Here is a 26,006-nt window from a genome sequence, read left to right as displayed (position 1 = left end):
TCCAAAGGTCTAAGTAGGTATTTAATAGTTTGAGACAGACCCAGTGTGAAGCTGGAGAACTGCACGGTGGGCACAGGCAAAGGGAGAAGCCAGCTCGGGCCCAACTCACATCCATATTCTTACTTCATAACTTTTGCACATCTGCCTTAATAAATCAATCTCCGTGCCTGCTGATATTTGTTCATTGTTTCACATTTCAAAAGAGAGAGAGTTAAGGAAAAGAACAATCACTCCAGCATCTTTCCTTTTGACATGATATTGTTTTGTTTAGTGAGCAAACGTTTCAAAAGCCAACACTTAAATTTGCTGTAAGAGTGTCATAGAGTTAAACACTTTCCCTTGAGACCCCATTTACACTCATATAAAGGCATGCAGTGGGAAAATAGAGATCCCTTATAAAGAATTACAGTATAGCATTTTTTCATCTATTCAGTTATTACAGTATAGAGGGTTATATAGAGTCTAATTGAAAGCATGGTTCTCTGGATGACAGAATACAATTAACAGTGTCACTAAATAACTATCACCAAGTGATAGCTCGACAAAAAACCTGAGGTGTCAAACGCCTGTGTTATATTACACAAGTAATAACGTTCTCATGTTAAACCCCACAGCCTATTTTAAACTGATACATTTCTTAAAATGAGATTTCAAGTTGAATATAAACAAGAGATACTGAAAATAGAACCCAAGGGCAGAGAAGCATGTCCAAACTTATAAGTACTCTTGAATGATTCTGTGAAATAGTTTTGCAGTAATGCAAATCCTCCATGTACATTAAACTGGTCTGTTGGATTGTTTTTGCTGTGAATGTAGGTATTTTTTCCATTGCCAAAGCTAATTGTTGGAGTAAAGTTGACCCACAGAGTAAATAACAAATATATTTATTACTAAAAATGATCACATTAAAAAGTATTAAATTGAAATAATGTCTGAATATGTAAAAAAAATCACCCATGGTTCCAAATAGGGCCTTCTGGCCATATAAATATAACCTATAAATTTGATTTCACCTATAGAAAGCTTTGCAATTTAAAAATATAGGTGGCAATAAAATAAAAAACATGGGGGATATGTGATAGTTCCTGAGATCAAATGCTTAACAGATAGAAACCTCAGTCTAAGCTACTGAGTTCACATCATTTATTTTTTTTCCTGTTTGATTTTTTAAATTCAATTTTATTGAGATATATTCACATACCATGCAGTCATTCAGAGTGTACATTCAATTGTTCACAGTACCATTATATAGTTGTGCATTCATACCAAAATTAAGTTTTGAACATTTTCATTACCACAACACACAAATAATAAGAAGAAAAATTAAAGTGAAAAAGAACAATTAAAGTAAAAAAGACCGGGTGCTTTTTTTTTTTTGCCCCCATTTTTCTACTCATCCATCCATACACTGGACAAAGGGGAGTGTGGTCCATATGGCTTTCCCAATCACACTGTCACCCCTCATAAGCTACATTTTTATACAATCGTCTTCAAGATTCAAGGGTTCTGGGTTGTAGTTTGATAGTTTCAGGTATTTACTGCTAGCTATTCCAATTCACTAGAACCTAAAAAGGGTTCTCTATATTGTGCGTAAGAGTGCCCACCAGAGTGACCTCTCGGCTCCTTTTGGAATCTCTCTGCCACTAAAGCTTATTTCATTTCCTTTCACATCTCCCTTTTGGTCAAGAAGAATGTCATTTATTTTTAAGCATAATAGTTTCAAAAATACAAGCTATACTGTTTTAGGGAAATTCAGTTATCATATTACTCTTCAGATTTAAACTCTGGTAGAATCTTAAGAAGAGAAGAAACCTTAGAGATATCCTATTTCCAATTCACATCTGATGCTTTTTTTTTTTTCCTTTTTAGTATTCCTGTAGGGGCATACTTATCCTTTTATTAATAGCTTAGTGTTTGAAGTGTAGGAGAGGTTAGGTGCCCCTAATTAAGAAGAATGACACATTTTCAAGCAATGCAAGTTATCCATTTTGTAGTTCTCAAATAAATAGAATTAAAGGCAACCCTCCTATCCTACTTATCGAAATGAAAATCACACTAGTCATAGTAATATAATTTATCTTTTGTTTTCTGCTCTATTTCTGTTTTAAATTATCTTTGTCCCACTTGTCCTTTCAAGTGAAAATATCTGACCCATTATATTTCTACTTTTGATTCCTCCCTATTTTTCACAGATGTCTACATTTCCACAAATTACTGAGGAAAATATTGAAGCTTTCCCATTTCATATTTTAAACAGACATAGCTCATTAACAATGAATAGGAATTATTAAAGTGGGTCATTTTTAAAGGAAAACAAACAGCAATGGTGGAGAAAGAAACATATCAGAAGACATTTGATATGTTTTCAAATTACAGTAAAAATATCTTAGGCAGTAAGATAAAAAGTACAGTACTATTACACACACAAGGAGATGACACTCTCTCAAATAAGGACATATTTCTGTGTACCCCTTTAATACCTGTTCTTGTTTGCTAATGCTGCCAGAATGCAAAACACCAGAAACGGATTGACTTTTATAAAAGGGGGTTTATTTGGTTACAAAGTTACGGTCTTAAGGCCTTAAAGTGTCCAAGGTAACGCATCAACAATCAGGTACCTTCACTGGAGGATGGCCAATGTCATCTGGAAAGCCTCTTTTAGCTGGGAAGGCACATGGCTGGCGTCTGCTCCAAGTTCTGGTTTCAAAATGGCTTTCTCCCAGGACGTTCCTCTCTAAGCTTCAGCTTCTCTCCAATATGTCACTCAGTTGCTCTTGGGGCATTTGTCCTCTCTTAGCTTCTCTGGAGCAAAAGTGTGCTTTCAAAGACCATCTCCAAAATGTCTCTGTAAACTGCAGTTCCTCTCTCAGCTCCTGTGCATTCTTCAAAGCATCTCTCTTGGCTGTAGCAAGCTCGCTCCTTCTGTCTGAGCTTATATAATGCTCCAGTAAACTAATCAAGGCCCATGCTGAATGGGTGGGGCCACACCTCCATGGAAACTATCCAATCAGAGTTATTACCCACAGTTGTGTGGGGCGCATTTCCATGGAAACAACCTAATCCAAATGTTCCAACTTAATCCCTACTAATATATCTGCCCCCACAAGACTGTGTCAAAGAGCATGGCTTTTTCTGGGGTAAATAATATATACAAAGCGGTACAATACCTAAATCTATAAAATAGCAAAGGGCATCTCTAGCTTGTCTAGTTATCTGACCTCTGCCTCCTTCAATGAATCCTTTTCTTTCTGGCATTTCATTACTATAAATGCTTCCTAAAATCCAGATCTTGGGAAGCATCTGCAGTTCTCTTGTTTCCATTTTCCCCTGAAAGGCTCAGGTCATCTGCAGCTTCCGCATTGCTCCAACACCAAGGACTCTCAAAATTGTTACCTTTCAGTCAAATTTTTCTTTAAGCCTTCTGAATGTTTCCATTTGGAGTGTTTACCTCAAACTCAGCCCATCTAAACCCAGATTTAACATTTTACCTAACAATTCCTCTTTAACTCCCCACTTTAATCATTCGTTCTACCATTCTCATAGACAATCATTCTAAACTTTTGGCATCTTTGACAATGTCCTCTCCATAGTCAATCATCTTGAATTTTTAAAAATTATCACCTATATGCCTTTCCCCTATTACATATGAATCCAACACCATGACATGCCCTTATTAGCTTATTCCTAAATTAATAAAATAACCTCCAAAGGCATGGCTCCTAAGTCTATCCCCCTTCAGCTCTTCTTGCAAGTAATTACCAGATGACACTTCTCAGTATACCCTCAAGTCTATGAGGTCGCCCACCTTAAAAAAAAACGTTCAGCAATACTCTCTTGGAAATGGCATAAAAGTCACCTTAGTCCAGAATTTAAGCCTGTTACAAATTGTGCCCAAATTACATTTTCAAGCCAACTCCACTGTACTTCTGCAAGAACCCATGCTTGGCTGGTATATTATAAAAATACACATTTTCAAGCCCCATCTAAAATAGATGGAAAAAAGCTTCCTAGGTGATTATGATGCACACTTAATTTAGAAAACACGGTCTTAGAGCATGTTCTCCTTTATTCCATATCCATATTCAAGATTGTATTTTACTCATGTTTGGGAACATCCTCTCCTTTGCTCTCTGCCTTTAATTTGTGTCTGTCCCTCAAAGCCCAGATTAAGTCTTACTTGTTCCCCTAACATAGGCCACAGAAATCTCAGCTTTCAACTGCTGTAGTATATATGCCACCACTCATTTGGTACTTATATAGAACGCTATACTAGGTTTTTCTTTTTTCTCCTTTTCTTTTCTCTTAAAAGTCTTTCAGACACACAACAAAATATAAAGAATAGCAAAATAAATACATGTGTGGTCACCATCATGCTTCATCAAAACTTAACATTCAGTCATATTTATTTCAGGTCTCACTTTTTCTTCTCCCTCCTTCTCTTCTTCCTTCTCCTCCTCTCCCTTTTCTTTTTCCTTCTCCTTCTTCTCTTCTTTTAATAAACAAAACAACATAATACAATTGAGGATTCCTGTGTAAGCACACTTCATTTCTTTCCTTGGGTCTTCAGCTGTTGCTTTAGGGTAGGAGTTAGGTCTAGAATTCATTACTGTACCTAGTTTTTCTTTTGGTGCTGAAATCATTCCAGATTTGGCCAGTGAGAGGCCCTTCAAGCTAGATCCTTTATACTTGTGACATCTCCCATCATTTCATTTTTCTACTTTCTGGCATAACAAAATGTTCCAGACCCATTTCATACCTACCTTCCCCCAATGTGGAATCAGCCACTTCTACAAAAAGCCCTGGGAGGGAATGGTATCAAAGATCAAAACCTGAGAAAAAGACTGTTGAATTTGGTGATTGTGAAAACTTCCAAGAAAGCAGTTCTAATAGTATTGGAATGAGAGTCAAATTACATAGGTATAAATAATGACCAGGTGGTGTTTCCCAAGTGGATAGTGGTTAGTGATTTTTCAAGTGACTGGTAGAGACAATAAAAGCTATCAGTTCCAAAGAGAAGAATTTATTGGGAATGGGTAATCCAAAAAGACTTTATGGAGAAGGAATTTTAGGTAAGCCTACAGAATTGGAAGAATTTAGATCACTGCCTCCCAGACTGTGTACATTGCTATTTGGGTGTCACTGTTCCCAGGACCTCAGTAGGGTTTATTCAAGTTTTTCCCCATTTCCATATTTGTAACTCCCTTCTCCAACAGTGACAAAGGTATGTTTCCTATTATTGGGGTGTAGTATTTGATATAAAACGTAAATATCTGTCCTATTATGTTGTTTAGATCTTTTATATCCTTATATTTTATCTGCCTAACAAGTGATGTCTCTAAGTTTCCTACTATTAGTGCTTATAGTCTGCATCTTTTCCTGTATCTCCAGTCAAAATCTATAGTAATTACTGTAATTTGGCCCAGCAGTGAGTGGTATTACATACAGCTTAACCAATTTGAGATGAAGCATTTATCTCACACATTCTTAACTAAAGGAGTCATAGCTTTGCTTGCTTTGCAAGTTTACCTTGTCACCTCAAAGGAAGGAGGTCAAAATAAACAAAGTCCATCTATCCTCTCTATATACTCTAATCTCATATAAATAAATGATAGAATTTCACTTCTCTGACTTTGGAACAATGAAGAAGACTATGTCAATTAATTGTCCAAATAAAGCACATTTATTTTGAAGGCAAAAAATCCCGTAATTTAAAAAATTATTCATCCAAAGTTCGTAACAAAAAAACCACTTCACTGATTTTTCTGATTCATTTGAATCTTTGTCCATTTGCAAATATTTTTTTCATACAGGTAAAAATAATATTTTCCACTTTTCAATTAAATACAGTTTCCTCACTTTGCCACATGGACTTTATAATCATTTTAGACTGTATAATATTATAGTAGATGCATATACCAAAAATTCCAGACAACTCCCTACTGTTAGGTCTTTTCACTACTATAAAAATTCTGCACTGATCTTCATATATAAAATTTGGAAAAATAATTCTCCCCTTATACAAAGCTCCAAGAAGAGAGATCAATATATTAGAACTTGATTGTATTAAAAATTAAGATTACAAAGTTAATGAGCTAAGAGTCCAACTCAAGAAGTTAGAAGAATTATTTAATTAATACAAAGAAATGAGAAATGAAGATGATAACAGAAATTAATAGGAAAAAAATACACAATAGAGTATCAAACCAAAAACTTGCTCTTTGAATAAAGATTAAAACAACCAATGATTTCAGCCAAAATAATTAAGTAAAGGCAGAGAAAGCACAAAGGAAAAATATCAGGAGTGAAACAGAGACATAACCTCAGTTACAGTTTATAACTATAATATTTTTGTTGTAGGATTATATTATTCTCCCCTCAAAAATAACCATACATTGGGGGAGAAACATTTAGGATTTTTAAGGCACTTTTGAAACCTTAGTGAACCATTATTTTAGTGATACTTATAATGAATTTTAAAAAATTTAAAACATTTCCATAAAGAATTATTGGTACCAAGCTCCTTGATATTTCCTAGGGCAAGGATATCCATATATGGTTTTGGAGTTTCCTTCTGATATATTGGGATAAGGGAAAAATTTGTATAAAAGTGGAATTCAGTTTACTTCTTAACAGGGTTCTAACAATATATTCCCAGCTCAATTAATATACTCCTGGTTCTAATCATCGTCCTTTTTCCCACATTATCCTGAAGGTTCCACAAAGACTGCAGACATTCCACTTCTGGTTCTGGAGAAATACAAGAGTGTTCTCTTGATAACATTTCCCAAATGGCTCACCCCTAGAGGATGTGCCATTTTTGGAATATCTCACCCCGTACAGCATACTGGCTTTGCCTCCACATCTCTCTTAAGCTTTTGCATTTGGGGATGACTAAGAAATGGAATTACATTTCCCATTTGCAAGTGCAGAACAACATATGAAGGCAAACTAGGAGCTACATTAAGCATAAATCTGGCTAAAATGCTTTATTTTTTCCCACTCTCCCTCTGCAATATGATGAAAAACTTGGCTCATCTTTATCCTCAGTTCCTGGAAAAGCAACCTCTGAATTTTTGGAATTTCCTGTAACAGGAATATCTTTTATTGTTCTTGTTGGACCCAGGTCCACAGGTGATAGTTCATATGCTTTGAGCCACGTCATATCAGCCCCATCTGCTGAACCTTTGGGAGTGGAGGGGTCTGCAGATTGAACTCAACCACGTGGGCTACATAATGAGCCCCATATAAATGCAGGACACTGAAAGCCATGATAAGCTTCCATGGTAGAGAAAATACATAGTGCTAGGCCAGGGATGAGGTTGGGCATAGGGAGGGAGGACATGGAAGCCTAAGTCTGAGGCCCTCTAACACCTGTCCTCTGCATCTTTTCTTTTGAGTTCTTCTTATTTGTATCCTTTTACTGTAATAAAATTATAATTGTAAAGGTAGTACTTTCAGTGAGTTTTGTGAGTCATTCTAGTGGGTTATCAAACCTGAGATGGTCATGGGAACTCCTGAATTTGTTGTCAGTTGGTCAGAAGTACAGGTGACCTGGGCCCTTGAACTTACAACTGGTGCCTGAAGAACAAATTGAGGGTGGCCCTTATCCTGTGGAGTCTGGCCTAGCTTCAGGTAGTCAGAATTGAATTGGATTGAGTTACCGCAGTATTTGCAGTCAGTGTCAGAAGCTATTGTGGAAGCTGTTGTGGAAGTTGTAGAGGTTTTCAATAAACCATATGTTCTGCTTTGCTAATGCTGCTGTTAAGCAAAATACCAGAAATAGATTGGCTTTTGTAAAGGGGGTTTATTTAATTACAAAGCTACAGTCTTAAGGCCATAAAGTATCCAGGTAAGGCATCAACAACAGGGTACTTCACTGAAGGATAGCCAATGGCATATGAAAATCTCTGTTAGCTGGGAAGGCATGTGGCTGGCATCTGCTTGCTCCCAGCTTGCATTTCAAAATTGTCTTCTCCAAAATGTCAGTGTCAGCTTCCAATGGCCATCTTCAAAATGTGTCTCTCAGCTGCAGCAAATGTCTGGGCCTGGATGGCTCTTTTTAAAGTACTCCAGTGATTTAATTAAGACCCACGCTGAATGGGCAGGGCCACACCTCCATGGAAACATTCAGTCTGAGGTCACAACCTAACCAAAGGTGTCACTTACATTTGGGTGGGTCACATCTCCATGGAAACACTCAATCAAAAGTTTCCAACCTAATCAACACTAATACAGCTGCCCCCGCAAGACTGCATTAAAGAATACGGCTTTTGGTGGGACATAATATATCCAAACTAGCACACCATACATCCTTCTTGTCTTTTCTTGTATTTTATATATTCTACCATGGAAATGTAAGTCTCTCAGCAGGGGAATTATGGCATGTGTTTCAAAATACACCACCCTAAACTCAGAGTGAGAACATGTCTTTATTATTTTTACCCTACTGTTGTCAGAAATAAGCCCTCCATTCCTCCATCCCAGGAACACCAGCATTGTCCCAAGAGGTTGGGTCCAAGTGCTTCCGTGTCTGATTCTTTTCTTGAATTTCTTGCAAAATCTTTCCTAGGAATTTCAGTTTCAAATGATTTTCCTTCAATAATTTGCTATCTGAAACCAGCAGTAAGACTTTCTTGTAATAATCTCAGGAAGACACTCAGTCTCTCTGTGGGAGGAAAGGAAGAAAACATTTATATTCTACCCATTGGAATGTTCTCATAAAGGAATGGGGACACTAAGAAAACCCTGCCTGCATGTGTAATGTTATCCTTGTCACTTGATGCTCTGGAAGAACTCATTGTTAGTTTTAAGTACCTGACCAGATGGAGAATATGCAGGAAAAGAGATACACCACAAGGTTAAAGAGCAGAAGAGCAGATTTTTCAATTCTCCTTAGGAAAGTGTATCAGTTGAACCTTCTGCAAGTAACAGCTGGACTGTCATTTCATAGTGTTCTCATGAGCTTAGTACTGTTCTTTCCTCATCAACTAGAGTCTTAGAGATTCATATTATTATTGGAAGGAAGGGAAGGAGGGAGGAAATCCATAATAGTTTTCTGACACTGCAAGAGTGATAATGAAAGAGTTTAAATGTACCATACCTACTGGGTGGAGCTATTCTAATGTTCAGCTTGAAAGAATGTACATATAAGCAACATTTACATAATTCAGGCTTTAATGTAAACGCAAGTTTTTATAAAATGAAAAGAACAGATGAGAACAATAGTGCCAAGTTTGCTGAATACCCAAGGTTTGTGGCAATACACACCTGCTGGATTCTCATTGTAGGATGGAAGGCCCAGCACCCTAGCTCCACCTGTCCATCTCCTGACCTGCTAAACACTCTGTCCCTACCCTCTGTTAGCCCATCTGTCATGTTTAGAACGCTTTAATTGTCCTCCTCAGGACTGCTGGGTCCAGATCACTGGAAATCAGTCCCAACTACTAAATTTCTCCAGCTCCTTTCCAACTGTAAATCCACTATCTCCCTTATCTAGTCACCCTCTTTTAAAATCCGTTTCCTGCAAAGCCTCAGAGATAACGTTTTTCACTTTTCCCTATTCCACATGTATAAGTTTTCCCCTTTTTATTCTCTGTTTAAATCTCACATATGAATGAGAAATGATTCTTATCTAGATTTTGATCAAAGCTTAAAAACAGTATCTTGAGAGTGAAAGTCCTATTACCAAACAACACCTACGATTTCCTGACTCCTGGCTGTGTTACAAATGAGGGCCTCATATAAAGAGTTGGGACAGGCCCCGCCTAATAGTGGGCACTCAAAGGACTGCAGTCGTTGTTGTTGTTATTATTACTACCCAGGTACTGTGTAAAAATGTCTGTTCCTTACAGCACCACTTGTCAAAATGGCAAAAGGGAGAATGGAAATGGATGAACAGAGAAGTGCCCTATGTTGAATGGAATCCTCGGGCTTACTATGTGCCCAAACACAAATAAATGGTAAGAGTCTTTTAAAATTATATTTTTAAAATTAATTCTGACTCTAATGAGGAGGACTAATAAAATCCTGAATGACTGGGAACCTGAGATAGCATTTCATTTTTTTTTTCAAACCAAATATTTCTCTTACAAATATCTTCTGATATGTATTCAGGTAAGCATACCTTTGCAGTCAGCTAAGAGTTGCAAAACATGTTTCTATGGTAGCTGGTTATCAATTTGCTCATCCAAGAGGTTTCCCTAAATTAAGGCCTCCAGTCTGGGGTCTTGGCATCTCCTCTAGTCACCAGGTTGTTCTCTTCTGACCCTTCATTCAAGACCCAGGCCACATGTGGCAACACTTAGTTTCCCAAATCTCCTTTTCATTTTCTCTTCCCCAAAATGTCCTAACTTGATTAAAACAGAAGCCATTACATAAAGTTTCAGAATGTTTGACTTAGTATCTTAAATCCCCATGTCCTAGGGAATTTAAATCTTGCCATTTGCAAATAACATTACTATCATTGAATATTTTTGTAAAGAGAGTATGGCTTATGACATGACTAGGTTGATGCTACCATTTGTTCACAGAGAATGTGCCGTCTTTTTGATCCAGCCATTTAGACCCATCCCAAACTGTAAAATTACTTCCTTTTCTTTTTTTTAACCAAACATTTCAGGTAGAGACATCTGAGTCCCCACTGCCCTCACTTCATGTCTCAGCCTCATTTCTTCTGATAGGGGCATCACACCTCACACCCTTACCACCAGCACCACCCATCCTAAGCCTTATCGAGTCTCGGGGAAGGAGGAGGCTGAGTTCTGTTGCACAACGTATCCAGCAGTGAACTTTTAGGTCAAAAAGAATAATTCCCACTCATTGGTGAAACCAAAGGAGCCACATCAGATGCAGGGCACCTGACCGAAGGTTTACATATCATTAAACCCAGAAGTCAGGCCATGAGGTCTGAAGAAGTTTCTGCTCGCATATACCTTTATGTTTCTCTATTCCATCAAGACCTTCAGTCACAGGGCAACAACCGCATCAGCCCATCTCCAGCACCATAGGTCACGTTTCTGATCTGAGTAGTTTGTTTTATTGTGTGTTTGAGTGGTCCAGTTTCTGTACAATAGGAAGTCTTATTCATCCCAGCCAGGCCATTTTACCTGTTTACATTTTGTGACGGTGGGCTGCAGGGCACAGAGGGCCATAGGAGTGAAGCTTGAAAATGGCTCACTTGAACCAGAGTGATCCTGTTCAAAGTTCTCCAAAAGTCCCAATCTTGTGTGGCCTAAATCTTTACAATCCCCTTCCAGGCTCAGCCAGTCTGGTCCCTGCTATCCCGGATCTTATTTTCTACCATTTTTCCTCACTTGCTTTTCCTCAGGGCTTCTGCACTTGCTGCCTGCTTTGCTTAGAATGATCTGCTCCTGGATTGTCACATGGCTTGCTCCCTCATGGCCTTCAGGTCTTTGCTTAAGTATCACTTTTCACCAAGGCCTTCACTGTCCACTCTCATTTATAACTGCAACCCCTGATTTCCAGTGTTCTTTCCATCCTCCTTATGTTTCATATTTGTTCCATAGCACTCACTGATGCATCCATATACTTACGTCTGTCTGCATGTACACATATACGGACTTATGGATCTTCCCCTATCAAATGAAAGTCCCATGAAGGCAGGATTTTTGTTGATCATTCACTGCTTGGTCCAAAGGCCTCAGCATACTTGACACATAAGATACCGATCTTACATGTTAGTTGAACAAATGGATGAATAAATGATTTATGATTAATCTTTGCCTTTATTAGATCTAACCAGGAAGATTCATCAAGGTTAAGCTTTTACCAGTAAAAAGTCAGGATGGAAAATGTACATTATATACAAGAAATAGAAAATAACATTTGAAGTAACACTTTAGTCTTGACTTTTAAGTCAAGTTATGAAGAAAATGAACCAAATTAAATTCTAATTCATGGTTTCTGGATCTCAGCACCATTGACATTTTGGGCTGGGTAGTTCTTTGTTGTGGGACTGCCCTGTGAGTTTTAGGATCTCCAGCTGCATCCCTGGCCTCTACTCACTAGATTCTAGTAGTGGAAGAATCTACCAAGTCATGACTAGCAAACATTTCTCCAAACATTGCCAAATTTTCCCTGGGTGGGAGGGGTAGAGGGCAAAATCTCCTTAGTTGAGAACCACTGCTTTTATAGGACTTTAGATCATATAAAATGAATTACTTCTGTTAAATTGTAACATAAATTATATGTTACACATTATTATATGTACATATGATTCTCTTTGTGATTACTAAAATAACCTACCCTATTTTCACAGACATATTAAAAACAAAAAAGGGATTCATGATATGTAATATCCAGTTAACATAGCAAAGCACAAACTATGCTAATTTCATACTTAAATATCTCTCTTCTTAGTCTCCAAATAATTCAAACAGAAGATAACCTATAGGTTTTCCATGGTTTAAGAGAGAAGAGAAACATAAAGAGAAAAAATAGGAAAACTCAGTCCAAATAACATTTACTTCTCATACTCTGTGTTGGAGTTCACCCATGTTTATCCAGGTCTGTGCTGTATCTGGATTTATTTCTATGACTGCTTTACAGCTCTAAATAAATAAAATTTAAAATCATATATATCTTTGTGTCACAAATAGATCCCAACAGGCTTTTCAAAAGGACTCTCTTTACCCACAAGAATTTAAATGATGAATGCAGTAGTCATCATATGAAACAGCCACTACTAGCTCTGAAATGACCCATTTTCTTTCTATTATTTTCCAAAGTCCCAGGCACAGCATAAGTTGCTGATTCCAAAGTAGAGGAAACTGAACTGTGTAATTTCCCTGCAGAGCTAACCTTGAGGATGAAAAGAGACTGAAGATGCCTGCAGGAAATACAGGTGATTTCTATTATAGTGCATCATTTCCCCTTGGCTTTGACCTGTAAAAAAAACCTGTGGTTTTCAGCTTTTTTCACTATAATAGTGTTTGTAATAAAAATTTCTTAATACCATAGAATCTTAGAGCAGTTGCCTAACCCAGCTCAGCACTCAATGCACTCATGCCTTTTACAATATCATTGCCATGGTCATTTAGTCTTTGCTTAGGTCAAGATGCTTATTACTCCCTTAAGGGAGGCTGTTTCACTGACAGGGAGTTTTAATTACTAGAATATCTTTCTATATTTTTAATCAAACTATGCTGCTTAGTCTAGAGCAACACATGATTAATTTCTTCTGCCATATGAAAGGTCTTCAAATGTTTGAAACATGAAGCCTCTCCCTCCCAAATTTTTATTTTTAACTAAAGAATAAGTATCCTTTTTCATGTAATATCTACGAGGATTTTCTTTAAATACTTTCTTTTGCTGCAAAGAAATTCTAACAGTTTTCAATTTTAATAGAGTGATTGCCATAAACATGTTAATTCATCAGAATAAAGCCAAAGGTTAAAAAGCGGCTATCATTCAAATATAGACTGGCACATTTTAAAATTAGCACATACACTTTAATGTTCTTTACTATTTCAATTAGTGTAAATACAACTGACAGAATTCACTACATCAAAAAAATCAAGTCCATCCTCCTCCATTTTATTTTCACACAAAACAAGTAAATGATAAGAAAATATTGTCTTAAAAAACTATCAAAATAGACTTGTGGGGTGTGTACTTTGGGATTAATTAATACTTAACAGAGGTAGGAGTATAGGGGATTAGGTAAAATTCTGGACTGAAATCTTGGCTATGCCACCTATTGTGTGACCTCCTTGCCCAAATTACTTATCAATAAATTGATTATTTTCTAAGATGGTGCAGTGGGTTGAATAGTGCCCCCCCCAAAAAAAAAAAAACACCTCATGCCAAGCAGAACCTCAAAATGTGACTATTTGGAAATAGGGTCTTTGCAGATATAATTACGGGAAGGATGGAGATGAGCTCATACTGGATTAGGATAGGCCTTCAATCCAATGAGCCTGTCCTTGTAAGAGACAAAAAAGGACAAAGAAACAAGAGAAGACCACAAGATGACAGAGGCAGAGACTGCAATGACACTGTCAAGCCAAGGGAACCCAGGAATAACCAGGAGCCACCCAGGAAGAAGCAAGGAAGGATTCTCTCCTAGAGCCTGGAAGGAGCACGGCCCTGCCAACACCTTGATTTTGGACTTCTAGTTTCCAGAATGGTGTGAGAATATTTCCTGTTGCTTAAAGCCCTTAGTTTATGCTAATCTGTAGCAGCCCTAGGAAACTAAGCTATCTCACAGGATTGCTGTGAAGATTATACTTATTAACACATGCAAAAGTCTTAGAACTGCTCAGCAAAATTTCACTATTATTAAATACCCAATATTCTACTTTTTATATATCTATCCTCTATGTAATGATCGTTAATACCTTTGCTTTCAAAACAACGTATTAATACTTTTAGTAATACATATGTATATATATTTATAAAGAAAATTATGTTAGTTATAGAACATAATTTAAGAAGGAAGTTGATGAAAAAAGGAAAAGGTATATTTCTATAACATTGATAATTATTTGTAAGTGTTCTTATTAATGTACAAATTGTGTATGAAGTTTATTTCAATGCTATATAGTTAAAGTACCAAGCTACAACATGAAAAAACACATGATGTAATGTCGAAAGAAGCAGTAAGAACACTGAGTTCTTTTCAGGAGATAAAACATGTTTATAGAGAGCCTAAACATACAGTGTGATACGTGATAGCTTTTAAGTGAAAGACATAGATAGTAGTATTTCAAAGCAAGGTCACCGGGAAACAGAGATGGTCAGGAAGGGTTTCCCCGAGGGAGGAGAACACAGATTGTGTCTTGGTGAATGAGCTGGAATCAATCAGGGTGGAGAGGCCTTCCATGGATATGTGTGCATGCAGATGTAGAGATGCTCAAAACTATTCAGGCCCTAGTACAGCTGGATGAGAGCATTTTTGCAGGCCTAAACACACACACACACACACACACACACACACACACACAGAGAGAAAGAGAGGGAGAGAGAGAGAGAGAGAGAGAGCTGGTTTGAAGCCAGAATGTGGAATGCCAAGTTAAAGGTCATAATTCAGAAGATAATCCAGAGACATTGTGAGACCCTGAAAAATAAAAAAATAAAAAAATAAAAAAAACAGAGGTTCACTTATTAAAAAATTAAATAATGTCGACTAATCAGAAAATTCATTCCAAAAACATACAAATAATCTTAGATTTTACTGTATAAGTATAAAGACTGATGAAGTACTAATTTTAACTACTGAACTTAAAGTTTTGATTTTAAGTGTTTATGTTCCAAAACCCTTGTCAAGAAGGTTCTGCTCGATTAGTTGATTTCCTTTTATGAAAAAAAACTTCAAATATGACTTTAGGATATTTTCACTTTAGCTGGAGAGCCTTGTCTAAAGCATCAATTGCTTGTAGAGTTTGGAAATTAAGACAACAAAAGCAGATTCAATAAAACCCTGCTTAAATAAAATAGAAATTGTAGTTTTTGTTCCTAAGGATTAGTTGGCATTAACGTGTGAAATAAATGCAATGCTTGGGTATCAAAATACATTCTTCCTCACATCTGCATCGAGAAATAATTTGCCCTACAAAGTCACAGATTTTCTATCAATTAGTGATAATAAAATGTTCCTTATCACTTTACAGGGAGGTTGTGGACACAGTTGAAAGAAAACAAGATATGGGATCAGATGTCTTTCCCTAAGCACATGTCCTTCTGCACCAATCCAACAGCCTCCTCTGGGGTTCCTGGGGCCCACTCCGCCCCAGCATCCAAGGCCCATGCGACAATCAGAGATCCTTTCATAGCACAAATCTGATTACACTGCTATTCTCCTTAAGACCCCCAAACTCTTCATCATTCCTAGGAAAACACACCAAGTCCTTGGCTTGGACTACAATTTGCAACTCACATCATGCTCCTACTCTCTCATTCTCAACTTCCCAAATAGGCCTTTTTCTTTTTTTCATAGGGCTATTGTGTATGCTATTTCTTCGCCTGGAATGTTCTACTCCTACCCCTGTTCTTTTGAGACTATGGCTCTTCATGATATAACTGAGCACAGTTATAATTTTACATAAGTTGTGGTGTGATTATTTCACTAATATCTATCTCCCATCTAGGATGTAGATGTACAGTACTTTTTTTTTTTTTTTTTACTTTTTAAATACTGCTCTATTTCTACTGCCTCCCACAATAGCTGGCACAAAACAGACATTCAATTAATACTTGTTGAATTAATTTATGAATTTAAAGTATGTGTGACTTAAAATAGAGATAACAAAAATAGCTACTACATAGGGAGGGTCACCTGCCTCACAGGATAAAAAGAGAAAATGAATTAGAAAGAACATGGCAAACAATAGCGCATACAGATATTAGCATGTCTTCTAATAAAAGTAGATAAAAATGAATGGAAATAATTTTTTATACTAAACAAGGGCCAAGAAAATTTTATTTCAAGAAGGAAACCTAAGGAATTAAGGGGGTATCTGTGAAAAGTTTGCAAAAGAGCAGATAATATACCAGGTGATGATATTTAAGACTGCTCAGCCTTGTAAATGTACAGATTGGAGACTCATCTAGGTGCACATCATTTTCTATCTGTGGATCCAAACAATTCCAAACAGTGTCCCTCTCTGCCTTGTCATGGTGCTCCTGCTTGCCGGAGATTGCTGACAAAAGGCCATCGTATCCAAGACATCCAAGTCTCCTCTGGTACAGTGTGACTGCCCATATTTTCAGCTTCTTTTGTCTGATCCATCACAGCCAAAATACGAACCTTCAAAATCATACTAATCTTGGCTTAGAAGACACTTTATTACCTTATCAAATAAAGCATCTTTGGATACAGGCATCATGAAAACTATCCTGATAAAAACATTCAATATCTATTTAGAGACTCACAGAGTACCACAGTTTACAGTTCTCTCTGTGTGTGAATGTGCTTGTGCATGTGACTAGCAAGGATGACCAAAGACACACAGAAAAATGATTTGTGCTTTTTACTAAAAGAAAGTGACTGAGTATCATGACCCAGAGCCAGAGTGCTGATAATGTCTTATGGTTTAAAGAGTATAGTTGTAGGAAGAAAAGTTCCATTGACTGCATATTTAATGAGAAGGGAGTGTATGGAATTGACAATTTAGATAAAAAAGCAATTTTGGTATCTATGGATTTTGGTGACTGGATCTAATAATATTGATGACACATCAATGTTTATGAACATAGATGTTCTAAAGATATTCTGGTCTCAGTATTGAGGCTTATCAAAGCAACCTTATACTGCATATTGTACTAGTTTTCCCAGCTTTATTTTCTGTAGTCATCCACTGATCTATGCCAAAGAAGCTCCTCATGAAAAGGCTGAAGAACTGCAGCTTGTGGGTAAATCTGAAAGGCTTCTTCGTGCCTCCAGTGTTGTAATACAGTGCTCACAAAAGAGATATCACCCCTTTACAATCCATGTGCAATGCACTAAATTTTAAGAAGGAGGTATAAACACTTTTCTTTAAAAAAGTACATTCCTAAATGGTTTAACAGATTTAAACCATTGGGGAGGACTATCATTAGACTGAAACTATGTTTTAACATGGTGCATGAGTTTATATCAAGTAAAAGGTAAAAAAGAAAAGAGTGGCAGAAATTCCAGGAAAGATGGCAGAGTAGGGGGCTGCAGGGCTCATTCCTCCTCCAAGGACAGCTATTGAACAGGCATTAACTGTCTGAAACAACTGCTCTGGGGCTCCAGAGGCCAGGGAAGCACTGTGCAGCATCTAGAGAACGGGATGAAGAGACTGAGAAACTGTGGTGAAAAACGGTAATTCCCTCTGCTGTGGCTGTGGCATCAATCCCCATTCTCAAGGCAAGCAGCCTCAGGTCCAGTCCCTGGCTGGATGGCTGCTTTGGACAGAGAGGGACTTGGAAACACTTCTCCCCAAGAATGGGAGTGGGGTGAGGCAAGACTGAGTGCAGATCCTGGCTTTTGGTATGCAAATTTAGACCACTAGTTTCCATTGTTTTAGCCTACTCTAGACAGGGGCTGACATGCCATTGTTTCGACTCCATCCCTGACAGGGTTGGAGCCAGCAGGCATTTAAAAACACACCACCTTCTTAGGGCTGCAGGGAAAAGCTTGCTGAAGAGCGCCATCTGCTTGGCAGGCAGGAAAGCACAGCCTTGGGGAGTCGACAAAAAGGCTTTTTAGCATCCTTCCTGACTTTCTCCCCAGGGACCTTTGGAACTGGTCTGTGCCTCTTTGTGGGTCCTTGGTCCTGTTTTACCTGGGAAATACTATAAATCAAGTGTCAAAGAAATCCTTAACAAAAACCCAATCAGCAACAAAACCTTAGACAAGAGAGAAACTGACTTCAGAGTAAACTCATCAAGATAATCAGATGTCTAGACATCAGCAAACCTTTACAAGACATACTAAGAAACAGAAAGATATGGCCCAGGCAAAGGAATGCATTAAAAAGTCTGAGGAGATACAGAATTTGGAACAAATAATCAAAGATGTTTGTTCAAAAACATCTCCTATATCAATTCAGGAAGATGAAGGAAAATATGGCTAAAAAGATAAAGGATATTAAGAAGACACTGGGTGAGCTTAAAGAAGAATTTGAAAGTATAAAAAGAAGCATAACAGAACTTACAGGAATGAAAGGTACAACAGAAGGATTAAAAATACTCTAGAGGCATATAACAGCAGATTTGAATAGGCAGAATAAAGAATCTGTGAACTGGAAGATAGGACATTCAAAATCTCAGACAGAAGAATTCATAGAGAAAAGAATGGCAAAAATTGAGCAGGGCCTCAGAGAATTAAATGACAGCACAAAGCATGCAAACACGCACACAAAGGGAGTCCCAGAAGGAGAAGAGAAAGAAAATGGGACAGAAAGAATATTTGAGGAATAATGGCCAAAAATTTCCCAACTCATGAAAAACATAAATACATACATGTCCAAGAAGTGTAACATACTCCAAACAGTATAAATCTTAATAGACCTACTCTAAGACACTACTAATCAGAATGTCAAATGCCATAGATACTGAAAGAATCCTGAAAGCAGCAAAAGAGATTTGTCACCTACAAGGGAACTGCAATAAGATTAAGTGTCAATTTCTCATATGAAACTATGGAGGTGAGAAGGCAGTATCAAAAGGTACTGAAAGAGAAAAACTACCAGCCAAGAATTCTTTATCTGGAAAAACTGTCCTTCAAAAACAAGGAAGGATTTAAGATTGTGCCAGTTTGAATGTATTATGTCCCCCAGAAAAAGCCATATTTTTTGATGCAGTCTTGTGGGGCAGACGTTTTGGTGATGATTAGATTTGCATGGAAATATGCCCCACCCAACTGTAGGTGATAACTCTGATGAGATCTCTCCATGGAGGCGTGGCCCCACCCATTCAGGGTGGGCCTTGATCAGTGGAGCCATATAAATGAGCTGATGTGCAGAGGGAACTCAGTGAAGCTGCAGCTGTGAGGGATGTTTTGAAGAGGAGCTACAGCCAAGAAAGACACTTGAAGAAAGCACAGGGGCTGCAGATGAGAGACATTTTGAAGATGGCCATTGAAAGCAGACTCTTGCTATGGAGAAGCTAAGAGAGGACAAATACCCCAAGTGCAACTAAGAGTGACATTTTTGAGGAACTGCAGCCTAGAGAGGAACGTCCTGGGAGAAAGCCATTTTGAAACCAGAACTTTGGAGCAGATGCTAGCCACGTGCCTTCCCAGCTAACAGAGGTTTTCCGGACGCCACTGGCCATCCTCCAGTGAAAGTACTCGATTGCTTATGTGTTACCTTGGACACTTTATGGCCTTAAGACTGTAACTGTGTAACCAAATAAACCCCCTTTTATAAAAGCCAATCCATCTCTGGTGCTTTGCATTCTGGCAGCATTAGCAAACTAGAACAAAGATATTCACAAATAAACAGAAACTGAGAGAGCTCATCAAAAAGAGACCTGCTTTACAGGAAATACTAAAGGAGTTCTGCAGGCTGAAAGGCAAAAACAAGAGAGGGCTGGAGGAGAGTGTAGAAATGAAGATTATCCATAAGGGTAACTAAAAGGGTAGAAAAGAAGCAAAATAAGATATGACATATAAAACCAAAGGATAAAATGGTTCAAGTAAGTACTGCTTTTACAGTAATAACATTGAATGTTAATGGACTAAACTCCCCAATAAAAAGATGCAGATTGGCAGAATGGATAAAAAAAGTATGATCTATCTTTTTGCAGTCTACAAGAGAATCATGTTAAACCCAGGGACACAAATAGGTTGAAAGTGAAAGGCTGGAAAAAGTACTCCATGCAAACAGTAACTGAAAAAGCGCTGAAGTAGCTATACTAAAATCAGATAAAAATAGATTTTACATGCAAAACTGTTGTCAGAGGAAAAGAAGGACATTATATATTACTAAAAGGGACAATCCACCAAGAAGAAATAACAAACATAAATATGCACCCAACCACAGTGCCCCAAAATACATGAGGTGAACATTGGCAAAACTGAAAGGAGTAATAGATGTCTCTACAGTAATAGTTGGAAACCTCAATGTAACACTCTCATCAATAGATAAAACATCTAGACAGAAGATCAGTAAGGAAACACAGTACTTAAATAATATGATAAATGTGATAAATGAACTAGAACTAATAGACATACACAGAACACTGCATCTCAGAACAACAAGATATACACTCTTCTTAAGTACTCACAGATCATTCTCCAGGATAGACCACTTGTTGGGTCACAAAACAAGTCAAAATAAATTTTAAAAGTTTGAAATTATAAAAATCACTTTCTCGGACCATAATGTAATGAAGTTGGAAATCAGTAACAGGTGGACAACTGGAAAATCAGAAATATATGAAGGTTAAACAACAAACTCTTAAACAATCAGTGGGTCAAAGAAGAAATTGCAAGAGAAATCAGTAAATATCTTGAGATAAATGTAAACAAGAAGACAACATATCAAACCTATGGAATGCAGTGAAGGCAGTGCTGACAGGGAAACTTATAGCCCTAAATACCTAAATTAAAAAGAAGAGCTAAAATCAATGGCTTAGCTGCACACTTGGAGGATCTAGATATAGAACAGCAAACTAATCCCAAATCAACCAGAAGGGAAGAAATAACAAAGATTATAACAGACATTATTGAAATTGAGAATAAAAACAAACAACAGAGATAACTGACAAAACCAAAAAGTGGTTCTTTAAGAAGATCAATAAAACTGACAAACCTTTAGCTAGACTAACAAAGAAAAAAACAAGAGAAGATACAAATAAATAAAATCAGAAGTGAGAGGTGGGCATTACTACTGACCCCTAAGAAATAAAAAGGACGATAAGAGGATACTATGAACAAACGAATGCCAATAAAGTAGAAAAATTATATGAAATGGACAAATTCCTGGAAATACAAAAACAACCTACATTAATTTTAGACAAAATAAAAGACCTCAACAGACGAATTACAAATAAAGAGATGGAATCAGTCATCAAAAATCTCCCAAAAAAGAAAAGCCAAGGACCAGATGGATTCACTGGTGAATTCTACAAATCATTCCAAGAATTAATACCAATCCTGTACAAACTCTTCCAAAATACTTGTGGAGGGAAAACTACCTAACTCATTCTATGAAGCCAACATAACCTTAACACCAAAGCTGGAGAAGATATTGCAAGACAATAAAATTACAGACCAATTTCTCTAATGAATATAGATGCAAAAACTACTTGCATCTATATTCATTAGAGAATATAACTTGCAAACTACTTGCAAATTGAATCCAACAGCACAATACAAGAATTATACACCACAATCAATTGAGTTTTCTCTCAGGTATGCAAGGTGGTTCAACACAAGAAAATCAATTAATGTAATGTACCAAATAGACAAATCGAGGCGGGAAGACCATATGATCATCTTGATCAACACAGAAAAGTCACTGTCATAATTCAGCACCCCTTCTTGATAAAAACACTTCAAAAGATAGAAACCAAAGGAAATTTCCTCAACATGATAAAGAGCATAGGTGAAAAACCAACAGCTAACATCGTATTCAATGGTGAAAGACTGAAAGCTTTCTCTCTGTGAGCGGAAATAAGACAAGTATGCCCACTGAAACCACTGTTATTCAGCCTTGTGCTAGAAGTTCTAACTAGAGCATTTAGGCAAGAAAAATAAATAAAGGGCATCCATATTGGAAAGGAAGAAGCAAAACTTTCACTATTTGCACATGAGATGATCCCATATAGAAAGTACCAAAAAATCTACAACAAAGCTACTAGAGCTAATAAATGAGTTCAGTAAAATGGTGGGATACAAGATCAACACCCCCAAACCAGTAGTATTTCTGTACAATATTAATGAGCAATCTGAGGAGGACATCAAGAAAAAAAATCCATATATATAGCGACTAAAATAATCAAATATCCAGGAATAAACTTAATCAAGAATATAAAGGACTTGTATACAAAAAAAAACTATAAAACATTGCTAAAAGAAATCAAAGATTTAGATAAATGGAAGGACATACTTCGTGTTCATGGACTAGAAAACTAATTATCGTTAAGATGTCAATTCTACCCAAACAGATTTACAGATTCAGCACAATCTCAATCAAAATTCTAAAAGCTTTCTTTGCAGAAACTGAGAAGCCAAATATTAAATTTATGTGGAAGGGTAAAGGGCCCCAAATAGCCAAAATCATCTTGAAGAAGAATAATGAAGTTGAATGACTTTAGAGCATATTAGAAAGGTACAATGGTCAAAACAGCATGGAACTGGCATAAAGATACAGACCAATGGAATACAATTGAGGGTTCAGAAATAGACCTTCACATCTATGGCCAATTGATATCTGACAAGGCTGTAAAGTCCACTTAACTGGGACAGAATAGTCCCATCAACAAATGGTGCTAGGAGAATTGGATATCCATATGCAAAAGAATGAAAGAGGACCCATATCTCATACCTTATACAAAAGTTACCTCAAAATGGATCAAAGACCTTGTGATGGTTAGGTTCATGTGTCAACTTGGCCAGGTGATAGTACCCAGGTGTCTGGTCAAGCAAGCACTGGCTTAACCGTTATTGTGAGGACATTTGTGGCTGGTTAATAAACCAGAAGGCTGGTTTATTAAATCATCAGTCAGTTGGCTGCAGCTGTGACTGATTACATCAACAAAAGGCATGTCTTTCACAATGAGAGAATGCAGTCAGCTGTATTTAATTCAATCAGTTGAAGACTTTAAAGTGAGACAGATAGAGGACCTTCAATTCTTCATCGGCTAACTAGCGAAACATTTCCTGAGGAGTTCATCAAACATCTGCATTGGAGTTGCCAGTTTGCAGCTTGCCCTACGGAATTTGGACTCATGCATACCCACAGTTACGTGAGACACTTTTATAAAATCTTATATTCAAGATATCTCTTGTTAATTCCATTTCCCAAGAGAACCCTAACTAATAAGATCTAAATATAAGAGCCAGGACCAAAAACTCCTCGAAGGAAATATAGGGAAGCATCTTCAAGATCTTTTGGCAGGCAATGGTTTCTTAGACTTTACACCCAAAGCACAAGCAACAAAAGAAAGAATAGGTAAAGTGGGACAGCCTTAAAATTAACACTTTTGCATTTCAAAGAATTTTGTCAAGAAAGTGAAAAGGAAGCCTACTCAGTGGGAGAAAATATTTGGAAACCAATATCCAAAAAGGGTTTAATATCTAGAATATATAAACAATTCCTACAATTCACAATAAAACACAATAAAATCAAAACCCAATTAAAAAATGGACAAAAGATATGAAAAAACATTTTCCAAAGAGGGAATACAAACAGTTAAAAAGCACATGAGATGCACACAGCTGGGGGTTCCTGAGAGGATCTCAGCAGGCCTGCTGCCCCTAGATAGACTCAGAAAATTCTGTGCAGTATTTAAAACTGCATAGCCAGAGGAGGCGGGGCAAGATGGCAGACTGGTGAGCTGTAAGTTTTAGTTACTCCTCCAGGAAAGTAGGTAAAAAGCCAGGAACTGCGTGGACTGGACACCACAGAGCAATCTGTCTTTGGGCATACTTCATACAACACTCATGAAAATGTCGAACTGCTGAGATCAGCGAAATCTGTAAGTTTTTGCGGCCAGGGGACCCGCGCCCCTCCCTGCCAGGCTCAGTCCCGTGGGAGGAGGGGCTGTCAGCTCCAGGAAGGAGAAGGGAGAACTGCAGTGGTAGCCCTTATCGGAAACTCATTCTACTGATTCAAACTCCAACCATAGATAGACTGAGACCAGACACCAGAGAATCTGGGAGCAGCCAGCCCAGCAGAGAGGAGACAGGCATAGAAAAAAAACAACACGAAAAACTCCAAAATAAAAGCAGAGGATTTTTGGAGTTCTGGTGAACACAGAAAGGGGAAGGGCGGAGATCAGGCCTTGAGGCACATATGCAAATCCCGAAGAAAAGCTGATCTCTCTGCCCTATGGACCTTTCCTTAATGGCCCTGGTTGCTTTGTCTATTAGCATTTCAATAACCCATTAGATCTCTGAGGAGGGCCTGTTTTTTTTTTTTTGTTTTTTTTTTTTAAATCCTTTTTTCTTTTTCTGAAACAATTACTCTAAGAAGCCCAATACAGAAAGCTTCAAAGAATTGCAATTTGGGCACGTCAAGTCAAGAGCAGAACTAAGAGAGCTCTGAGACAAAAGGCAATAATCCAGTGGCTGAGAAAATTCACTAAACAACACAACTTCCCAAGAAAAGGGGGGTGTCCGCTCACAGCCACCATCCTGGTGGACAGGAAACACTCCTGCCCATCGCCAGCCCCATAGCCCAGAGCTGCCCCAGACAACCCAGTGTGACGGAAGTGCTTCAAATAACAGGCACACACCACAAAACTGGGCGTGGACATTAGCCTTCCCTGCAACCTCAGCTGAATGTCCCAGAGCTGGGAAGGGGGAGCAGTGTGAATTAACAAAGCCCCATTCAGCCATCATTTCAGCAGACTGGGAGCCTCCCTACACAGCCCAGCAGCCCAGAACTGCCCTGGGGGGATGGCACTCACCTGTGACATAGCACAGTCATCCCTCAACAGAGGACCCGGGGTGCACAGCCTGGAAGAGGGGCCCACTTGCAAGTCTCAGGAGCCATACGCCAATACCAAAGACTTGTGGGTCAGTGGCAGAGACAAACTGTGGCAGGACTGAAATGAAGGATTAGACTATTGCAGCAGCTTTAAAACTCTAGGATCATCAGGGAGATTTGATTGTTAGGGCCACCCCCCCTCCCCGACTGCCCAGAAACACGCCCCACATACAGGGCAGGCAACACCAACTACACACGCAAGCTTGGTACACCAGTTGGGCCCCACAAGACTCACTCCCCCACTCACCAAAAAGGCTAAGCAGGGGAGAACTGGCTCGTGGACGCCACCTGCTGGTTAGTTAGAGAAAGTGTACTCCACGAAGCTGTAGATCTGATAAATTAGAGATAAGGACTTCAATAGGTCTACAAACCCTAAAAGAACCCTATCAAGTTCAGCAAATGCCACGAGGCCAAAAACAACAGAAAATTATAAAGCATATGAAAAAACCAGACGATATGGATAACCCAAGCCCAAGCACCCAAATCAAAAGACCAGAAGAGACACAGCACCTAGAGCAGCTACTCAAAGAACTAAAGATGAACAATGAGACCATAGTACGGGATATGAAGGAAATCAAGAAGACTCTAGAAGAGCATAAAGAAGACATTGCAAGACTAAATAAAAAAATGGATGATCTTATGGAAATTAAAGAAACTGTTGACCAAATTAAAAAGATTCTGGACACTCATAGTACAAGACTAGAGGAAGTTGAACAACGAACCAGTGACCTCGAAGATGACAGAATGGAAAATGAAAGCATAAAAGAAAGAATGGGGAAAAAAATTGAAAAAATCGAAATGGACCTCAGGGATATGATAGATAATATGAAACGTCCAAATGTAAGACTCATTGGTGTCCCAGAA

The 26,006-nt window shown here is 37.9% G+C and overlaps 1 pseudogene; it reads right to left on the bottom strand.

Moving 5' to 3' along the window:
* Positions 1-8,452: 8,452 nt before the first annotated feature.
* LOC119542864 lies at positions 8,453-16,747 on the bottom strand (annotated as a pseudogene).
* Between the last annotated feature and the right edge of the window lie 9,259 nt (positions 16,748-26,006).

Source organism: Choloepus didactylus, chromosome 8 (assembly GCF_015220235.1).
Source record: "Choloepus didactylus isolate mChoDid1 chromosome 8, mChoDid1.pri, whole genome shotgun sequence".
In the NCBI taxonomy this organism is placed as follows: domain Eukaryota; kingdom Metazoa; phylum Chordata; class Mammalia; order Pilosa; family Megalonychidae; genus Choloepus; species Choloepus didactylus.
The sequence above is the reverse complement of the archived record's forward strand: the minus strand, read 5'-3'. Positions and strand labels throughout refer to the sequence as shown.